The following is a 9,500-nucleotide window of genomic DNA, read 5'->3' as shown; positions in this document are numbered from 1 at the left end:
GGGATTGATGACATCCCAAAGGATGCGTATGGGGGGCAACCACCTTCTACAGGATGGCCAAGCTACAATCAAGATCCATACAGAGGAGCTAACCTCACCTGTTATAGATGTGGAGGCTATGGTCACTGGGCATGGAGTTGTGGGCAGTCATCAGGAGTAGTCCGGAGAAGAGTTAGGGGACCTTTTGGACCCCAAAGGGGGAGAGGCCAATGGGGGACACGCAGGAACTCAGAGAGCTGGCAGGGTCAGAGAGGGGGTTCACAAGGTCAGCAATACACAATGGATTGCAGGTTGAGTTTATTTGGAGAAAGATTGAATGAGTTACATGAAACATTAAGTACATTTAAAACTAATGATTGGAGGGAGTACATTTCCATTTTCCCAGAGACATGATATCTTAAAGGGGTACACTCACATATGAAATATTATACGTTTTTATTTTCTGAGTCTTAATTAAATAGGTGCAATATTTTGATGAAGGAATGTTGTTTAATATAGTAAGAAACACTTCTTTGGAGGGGTGGTATGACTTATGACCTTATGACCATTGTAACTTTCCTTTGTGGTCTGATCAGCCTCATTGGAAAGCCATTTGGATGGAGAATCTAGGGTCATTTGTAATACTGATATTAAGGTAATTTAATACAAAAAGGCAGTGAAATTTACATTATAGTGTCATTATATTTTCTCTGATGAATGTGGTGAGAAAATTAGCAAGGATAAGTTTTAATTATGGTAAACTCATGTTAAGTATTTGGGACATATTTTGAGCCAAAAGGGCAGGGAAGAAATTGAGATATTTGTGTTTGGTTTTAACACCTGTGTATAGGAGGGTGCCAGTGTACCTGTGTAATGGGGGAGGGTGTCCGTATGGGGATTACATGATAACCAATTTGGGACAGTTCTGGGATTGGAGAAGAAGGTATTCTTATAGCATAGGGGATCCCACAAAGGTTGATAGGTTTTCCATGATATAGGGAAAACCTGGGAGCACTGTTGAACTCTGTAAAGGTGATGAAATCCTACTAACCATTAGGTCCATTAAGCTTTCTGATGCAGGAACCTATACCCTCGGTCTGGAAAGAAATGGGGCTGACACGATGGGTGTGTTCTCTGTAAAGGTGCTGCCGAGGCCACCGCGGTCCCAGACGAACCAGAGCCAGACCCAGACACACTCCTCCACCACTCCAGGCCCAACCCTGCCTCCACCAACCAAAATACCAAACCCTATCCAGGTAATTAATGTTAAGGATATCACAAATAGCGACCAATTGGGTACTGAAATTGGATATGACGGTAGGGAAAATATGTGGTTGGCATACATGCGATATACTGCCAAGACATTACAAAGGAAGGATGGAAGTGTATACTGGAAAGTTTTTACCATGTTAAACCCAACACCACCCTTTGTAAGACTCGGGGTGTTAAGGCGTACGGAGGTAACTCCAGTTGCATCACTGGTACAGGTAGGGGTTATGACTATGGGCGGTTGCCTGCAGCAGATTAAAGTAGTAACATAACCTTTAATGCCATCTGGCCAGTGAAAGGATTGAATCAAACTAAGGGTGTTGCTGATGTATGGTGGATGCGTGGCCCAAACAGGTATTTAACACCTGTCCTTAGAAATAACTGCCAGTCTGATAATACCACTAACCATTATTGAAGTTACAGCTAATCAGCTCCTGGGATCTACTAGAAAAGCACCTAATGATGTTCACCCGTACTACAGATATAAGCGTGATGCACCTTGGTCTGAGGTAACAGACAATATACATTTCAACCTACTAGGTGTGCCAGTTGGTGTTCCTTAGGAATTCTAGGCCCTTAACAGGAATGATGGTTTATGGCATCTACTACCAATTCTTGGCCCTGCTATTGTGGATGCCAAACAGACCTCATGGATAAATTATATATACTATACTCAACAATCTTTTGTTAACTATACCTGCTCTGCCCTTACTGGTATGGCTGAGCAATTGGAGGCTACTACCAGGACCGCCAGACAGAATATATTGGCTTTAGATATGATCCTGGCCAGTCAGGGAGGGGTTTGCAAAATGTTTGGTGAACAATGTTGTACATTTATACCTAATAATACCAGTCCTGATGGGAGTATTTCAAAAGCATTGGCTGGGATGGACAAGCTTTCGGCAGAAATGAAGTTGTGGCTGGGGTGGAGGAGGCTGGCTGGATGTCTTTGGTGGGGTGTGGCTTGGTGAGTATGCATCACTGGTGGTTACTGGATTTCTGACCCTAAATCTTGTATTTTTGTTATTGATGTGTTGTGCTGCTTGCATCATACCTTGTTTGAAGAAGTCTGTTACAGATGTGGTACAGGCTTCAGGTATGATGCCCTTGCTTGATGCTCCTGAAGGAGATGCAGATACGGAATCTAACTTCCGGAGACAGATGGGGCTGACTGAGGATGACCCCTGGTTTGTTGTGGGTGATGTTGTGGAATGATAACTTCTTAAATACATAACGTGTACGATATAACTTGTCCTCTCTTATGTGAAGGTTTAGAGTCCCTGGGTGGCAAGGAGCCCACATGGTACAGGATAGGAGTAGCTGAGAGGACCAGATGGTTTATAATAATGCTTTGCTCTGCTTTACTCTGTTTTCCATGACCAAAGTTTTATCCTATATCTTACATGTCAATAAACAATCAAGTTTTATCCTGTTTTTGATAAGTGACACCCTTATGGGTGTCAAAAGGGGGAGACAAAAGCATATATCACTTGTTGATTTTGTATTTTTTCTATTTTTCTTGGTTCATTTTTCTTTTCTGTTTAACTGTAAAAATAGAAATAATAATAATACTGTTTTATTAATAATAAACGTTTTATTATTTTCATGAAATGCTATTAACATATTACTATGTTGGGACCACTGAAATAAAGGATAATGGGTGACACCCTTGTGGGAGTCAAAAGCTCCAGTTTATATATATGTTAATCAACAAAGGGACGTGCATCACTTCATATATTCACAAAATAAAGGTTTAAAGTTCCTGGGTTCATCAGCAACCTAGAATATCAGATGGTGTGGTTACACCCCTTGGGGGTGTAAAAAGGGGGATTATGAGGATTCTGTGTTATGCACTATAGCCCGTTACCATATATGTGATTGAATATTATATGCTGTTGGCTTGTGTGGATGTATGTATGTGTTTTGCAACATAGCTGACTTAACATTGATAACAGTTTCAGGGCCATGGGCCTTTCTCATGATGGAAAAATACAGAGTAGCATGAAGACAGGAACTGTGCAATCAGTTGGGGGGGGGCACATTCAGAGCGTGGTGTTGCGAGAACAAGCGGTCTTTTGTTAGATAACAGGAGCCAGGTGCGAGACTGAAGCGCTTAGGGGGTTGGGACCAGCCTCTGAGCCAACAATCAACGATAGGCTGGGTGAGTCTAAACCACGCCCAGTCTCTACTCTGACAGGCCGGCTCGGAAGTGGAACTATTACTGTCAGAGTATATTTATAATATCTTTGTCAGGAACAAGTCAGTTCTCTGTTTTGCCCTGCGAGGTGGGACAGGGAGCCCGTATATACGAAAATTGCATTTAGCACTTATTGCTTAGCTAATAAAAAATACATAGTGTACAATCGGTGACTCAGTGTCATATTTATCCCGATACCAGATTCGAATTGACGCAACTCTAACACTAGTTAGCTACAGTATCAGATAGACAGTTGCTAGGAAAAGCATGGACAGAGCTAGCAGGGAAATGACGTTTTGATTTACAGAAGAAGATTCACCAGTCGCAAAATCGTATTAGATTTGTTCACATATCAAGTTCCATGTTTGCAAGTGTAGTTGCATTCTCAAAATAAGTTACATATTTGCAAAAAAAATGTGCAACTACTAAACTAATTATAGAGACGCAACTCATATTTTACATGTGCAAATCATACTTTACATGCTTGTGTACTGATAACATTATCTTACCTTCATAATCATGTCTAAATGTAGACATTCCATGTAACGTAAGCGATAACAGTGAGTTGAACTCCACTTAATTATTGTTTTGTGTCACATAAATGTATTTTCTTTTGCGTGTTCCATATTTCTTTAGCCAGCCACAGAGTCGGGGGCGAAATGTACTGTTCATTTGTTGAGGACCAACAGCTTGTGTTGAATAGTTTATGAAAGGTGGTTGAACTTACTGAATAAAGTGAATCTCCTACACCCTTTTTGCTATTCATAAACCAATCAAACAACGTAGTTATATGTCCATGGTATTGCATCAGGACACGTAAACTAAAGGTCTTCTTTGTATTTTCCTAGGATTCAAAGCCCAGCTAAAGTGACTCGTCAGTGTAGCCTATTGATAGGTTGTTCGCAAACGAACAGCTCTTTTTGAACGGATCGCATCGGTGAGAGAGCAGTTCATTTGGCTCTCTAATTTACATACTGGTAGGCTACTACTGCCTTTTGGCGATTATCTGCATTCGATGAAAATGTTGAATCCTCACTGCAGGAACAATAGGTAGTGAAGAGGGCCTCATTCTGGTCCAAAATGTGATAAACAGGTTGAAGGTTATAAAAGCTAATGTTGTAATACTTATAAGATATGATTAAATATGCAATTTCCTGCAATTCTATATTGTTTCTCAACAGGGAATAGATGTTTTCTTGACAAAACGGTAATATGTCACCTTCCCTCAAAGTCCCACCCACAGTGATTTATTGACCGGTCTTAAACCCTACCAACTCTGACTCACAAATATCCTGCCCCCTTCCCTGACAAGCCCACCTACAGTGATTGATTGAGAGGCCAAACTGTTAGAGATAATTCACTCAATTTACAAAATGACACATTTCCTTAGTTTCCTTAGCTTAAGTGTCCACAGCAGCGGAGCCAAATACATAATTTGAAGAACAATCATCATTGTGGCAATTCATATCTTTCAGAAAAACTGTAAAAATGTGTCACGCTCTAACCATAGAGAGCCCCCTGGGTACTGTATAGAGCGTGAGTAGAGGGGTTTCTAGCTTTTCTATTTCTATGTTGGTATTTGTATGATTATTGTTGTCTCTAATTGGGGATCACACTTAAGTTGCCCATTGTTCCCACCTATGTTGTGGGATATTATTTTCAGTTAGTGTCTAAGTGCGCTCTGTACTGGACATTAGTTTATTCTTTGTTTTTTTTGTTAAGTTTCACTTTGTAATAAAGTATGTGGAACTATACGCACGCTGCGCCTTGGTCCGCTCCTTTCGACAAACGTGACAGAATATCCCACCAAACAAGGACCAAGCAGCGTGCCAGGGAGGAAACAGTGAGTTGGACATGGGAGGAGATTATGGGCGGACACGAGACCCTTCCTTGGCGGGAGTCGCAAAGGAGTATGGGGGAACAGCGACGACGTCAGGTTCCGCGGCCACAGAAACCCCAAGATTTTTTGGGGGGTGGGGCACAAGGGGCGGTCAGCTGAGCAGAGGTGTGTGCCAGAGACCATCTGGCAAACGATGGAGGAGTTTAATGAGGGATACCGGAGAGAGGTGTTGGCGAGGAGTATGCTGCAGCGTAGGCATGCTGAAGAGTGTGTCATCAGTCCGGTGCCATCTGTGCCGACTCCACGCACCAGTCCTCCAGTGCGCCTCCCCAGCCCGGTACATTCTGTGTCGGTTCCTCGCATTCGCCCTGAAGAACGTGTCTTCAGTCCACTGCCACAGAAACCCCAAGATATTTTTTGGGGTGGCACAAGGAGCTGTCGGTCTAGCCGCGGAGAGAGCCAGAGACCGTCGGGGAGTTGATGGAGCAGTTGGAGGAGAGAGAACAGAGAGAGATGTTAGTTAGGTGTATTCTGAACGGCACTCGCCCTGAAGAGCGTGTCATCAGTCTGGTGCCACCTGTGCCCGGCTCCACACACCAGGCCTCCAGCCCGGGACGTCCTGTGCCGGCTCCCCGCACTCGCTCTGAAGAGCGTGTCATCAGGCTCCACACACCAGGCCTCCAGTGCGCCTCCCCAGCCCGGTACGTCCTGTGCCGGCTCCCCGCACTCGCTCTGAAGAGCGTGCCATCAGTCCTGTGCCGGCTCCACGCACCAGGCTTCCAGTGCACCTCCCCAGCCCGGTACGTTCTGTGCCGGCTCCCCGCACTCGTCCACCAGTGCGAGTGTACAGTCCGGAGTCTCCAGCGACGGTCTACAGCCCGGAACCTCCAGCGACGGTTCACACTTTAGAGCTTCCAGCGACGGTTCACGGTCCGGAGCTTCCAGGGACGGTCCACGGCCCGGAGCTTCCAGGGACGGTCCACGGCCCGGAGCTTCCAGGGACGGTCCACGGCCCGGAGCTTCCAGCGACGGTCCACGGCCCGGAGCTTCCAGCTACGGTCAACGGCCCGGAGCTTCCAGCGACGGTCAACGGCCCGGAGCTTCCAGGGACGGTCCACGGCCCGGAGCTTCCAGGGACGGTCCACGGCCCGGAGCTTCCAGGGACGGTCCACGGCCCGGAGCTTCCAGGGACGGTCCACGGCCCGGAGCCTCCAGGGACGGTCCACGGCCCGGAGCTTCCTGCGCCGGTGCCCAGCCCAGGCATGGCGTTCAGTCCCGCTCCATGGCCGGAACCTTCCTCTGCGCCGGTGCCCAGTCCAGGCACAGCGTCCAGTCCCACTCCATGGCCGGAGCCTTTCTCTGCTTCGGTGCTCAGTCCAGGCACGGCGTTCAGCCCGGCTTCAGGGCCAGATCCGCAGTCTGAGTGGGGGCTACATCCCGCACCGGAGCCGCCACCGACGCTAGTTGCCCACCCTAACCCTCCCCATCTAGGTTCAGGTTTTTGCAGTCGGAGTCCGCAACTTTGGGGGGGAGGGGGGGGGGTACTGTCAGGCCCTAATCAGAGAGAGCCCTCTGGGTTCTCTATGGTGTATAGGTCAGAGCATGACTGGGGGGTTTCTAAAGTTTCTATTTCTATGTTGGTATTTGTATGGTTTCCAATTAGAGGCAGCTGATTATAATTGTCTCTAATTGGGGATCATACTTAAGTTGCCCATTGTTCCCACCTATGTTGTGGGATATTATTTTCAGTTAGTGTCTAAGTGCGCTCTGTACTGGACGTTAATTTATTCATTTTTGTTAAGTTTCACTTTGTAATAAAATATGTGGAACAATATGCACGCTGCGCCTTGGTCCGCTCCTTTCGACGAACGTGACAATATGAATTGAATCTCAAGAGATGACCGGTTTAATATTAAAGGTTCTCTTACTTAGAAAATAATCCTTATCATCTAGGCCTAGGCGATATCCAAACTTCACAGGCCGGTACTTCCTGGATGACTACTTTTTCTATTTGGCTGGCTACTAAATATACTGTGATGTGCTCTACTGTACTGTGCTGTCCAAACTTGTGAAGCATAGATATCTATGATGGGTTAAGATTTGGTCCAGTCTGGAATGAATCTGAACCAATCATAGATGTCTATGTTTGGGCCAAATCGAGGCCGGTCTAGACCAGACGTTGGTGGACGTTGAAATCAAGGCTGGACCGGACCAAATCTGATCCAATTATAGACGTCGGTGTTTGGTCGTTTGGACGTTGAAATCAATGCCAGAGCCAACATGGACATTGGTGTTGGACGGCGCTCACTGGGAATACACATTTCCCAAAAAGGACACAATAAATAAATTATTATTATTCATGACCTGAGTGCAAACCCATTCTGTTCTGATCCACAGCTGCATGCTGGATAGCCAAAATAACCCTGGGGGCTCTGTTTCTCACCCCCAGAACTGATTGTGCCCTCCGCTTCTCCCTCAGCGCCTTCCAGTTTACCTCTCTAACCCAGACACACCGGTGAGCAATGAAAGAGAAATTCATTGAATTTCAATCACTCTCTGGACTTTTCTGTTGCATATACAGTGCCTTGCGAAAGTATTCGGCCCCCTTGAACTTTGCGACCTTTTGCCACATTTCAGGCTTCAAACATAAAGATATAAAACTGTATTTTTTTGTGAAGAATCAACAACAAGTGGGACACAATCATGAAGTGGAATGACATTTATTGGATATTTCTAACTTTTTTAACAAATCAAAAACTGAAAAATTGGGCGTGCAAAATTATTCAGCCCCTTTACTTTCAGTGCAGCAAACTCTCTCCAGAAGTTCAGTGAGGATCTCTGAATGATCCAATGTTGACCTAAATGACTAATGATGATAAATACAATCCACCTGTGTGTAATCAAGTCTCCGTATAAATGCACCTGCGCTGTGATAGTCGCAGAGGTCCGTTAAAAGCGCAGAGAGCATCATGAAGAACAAGGAACACACCAGGCAGGTCCGAGATACTGTTGTGAAGAAGTTTAAAGCCGGATTTGGATACAAAAAGATTTCCCAAGCTTTAAACATCCCAAGGAGCACTGTGCAAGCGATAATATTGAAATGGAAGGAGTATCAGACCACTGCAAATCTACCAAGACCTGGCCATCCCTCTAAACTTTCAGCTCATACAAGGAGAAGACTGATCAGAGATGCAGCCAAGAGGCCCATGATCACTCTGGATGAACTGCAGAGATCTACAGCTGAGGTGGGAGACTCTGTCCATAGGACAACAATCAGTCGTATATTGCACAAATCTGGCCTTTATGGAAGAGTGGCAAGAAGAAAGCCATTTCTTAAAGATATCCATAAAAAGTGTCGTTTAAAGTTTGCCACAAGCCACCTGGGAGACACACCAAACATGTGGAAGAAGGTGCTCTGGTCAGATGAAACCAAAATTGAACTTTTTGGCAACAATGCAAAACGTTATGTTTGGTGTAAAAGTAACACAGCTCATCACCCTGAACAACCATCCCCACTGTCAAACATGGTGGTGGCAGCATCATGGTTTGGGCCTGCTTTTCTTCAGCAGGGACAGGGAAGATGGTTAAAATTGATGGGAAGATGGGTGGAGCCAAATACAGGACCATTCTGGAAGAAAACCTGATGGAGTCTGCAAAAGACCTGAGACTGGGACGGAGATTTGTCTTCCAACAAGACAATGATCCAAAACATAAAGCAAAATCTACAATGGAATGGTTCAAAAATAAACATATCCAGGTGTTAGAATGGCCAAGTCAAAGTCCACACCTGAATCCAATCGAGAATCTGTGGAAAGAACTGAAAACTGCTGTTCACAAATGCTCTCCATCCAACCTCACTGAGCTCGAGCTGTTTTGCAAGGAGGAATGGGAAAAAATGTAAGTCTCTCGATGTGCAAAACTGATAGAGACTTACAAGCGACTTACAGCTGTAATCGCAGCAAAAGGTGGCGCTACAAAGTATTAACTTAAGGGGGCTGAATAATTTTGCACGCCCAGTTTTTTATTTGTTAAAAAGGTTTGAAATATCCAATAAATGTCGTTCCACTTCATGATTGTGTCCCACTTGTTGTTGATTCTTCACAAAAAAATATGTTTATGTTTGAAGCCTGAAATGTGGCAAAAGGTCGCAAAGTTCAAGGGGGCCGAATACTTTCGCAAGGCACTGTATGCAATAGACAGTGTTCTTTATTGTAA

The sequence above is a fragment of the Oncorhynchus kisutch genome, linkage group LG14, assembly GCF_002021735.2.
Source record: "Oncorhynchus kisutch isolate 150728-3 linkage group LG14, Okis_V2, whole genome shotgun sequence".
Classification (NCBI taxonomy): Eukaryota; Metazoa; Chordata; class Actinopteri; order Salmoniformes; family Salmonidae; genus Oncorhynchus; species Oncorhynchus kisutch.
This window is presented reverse-complemented; position numbering follows the sequence as displayed.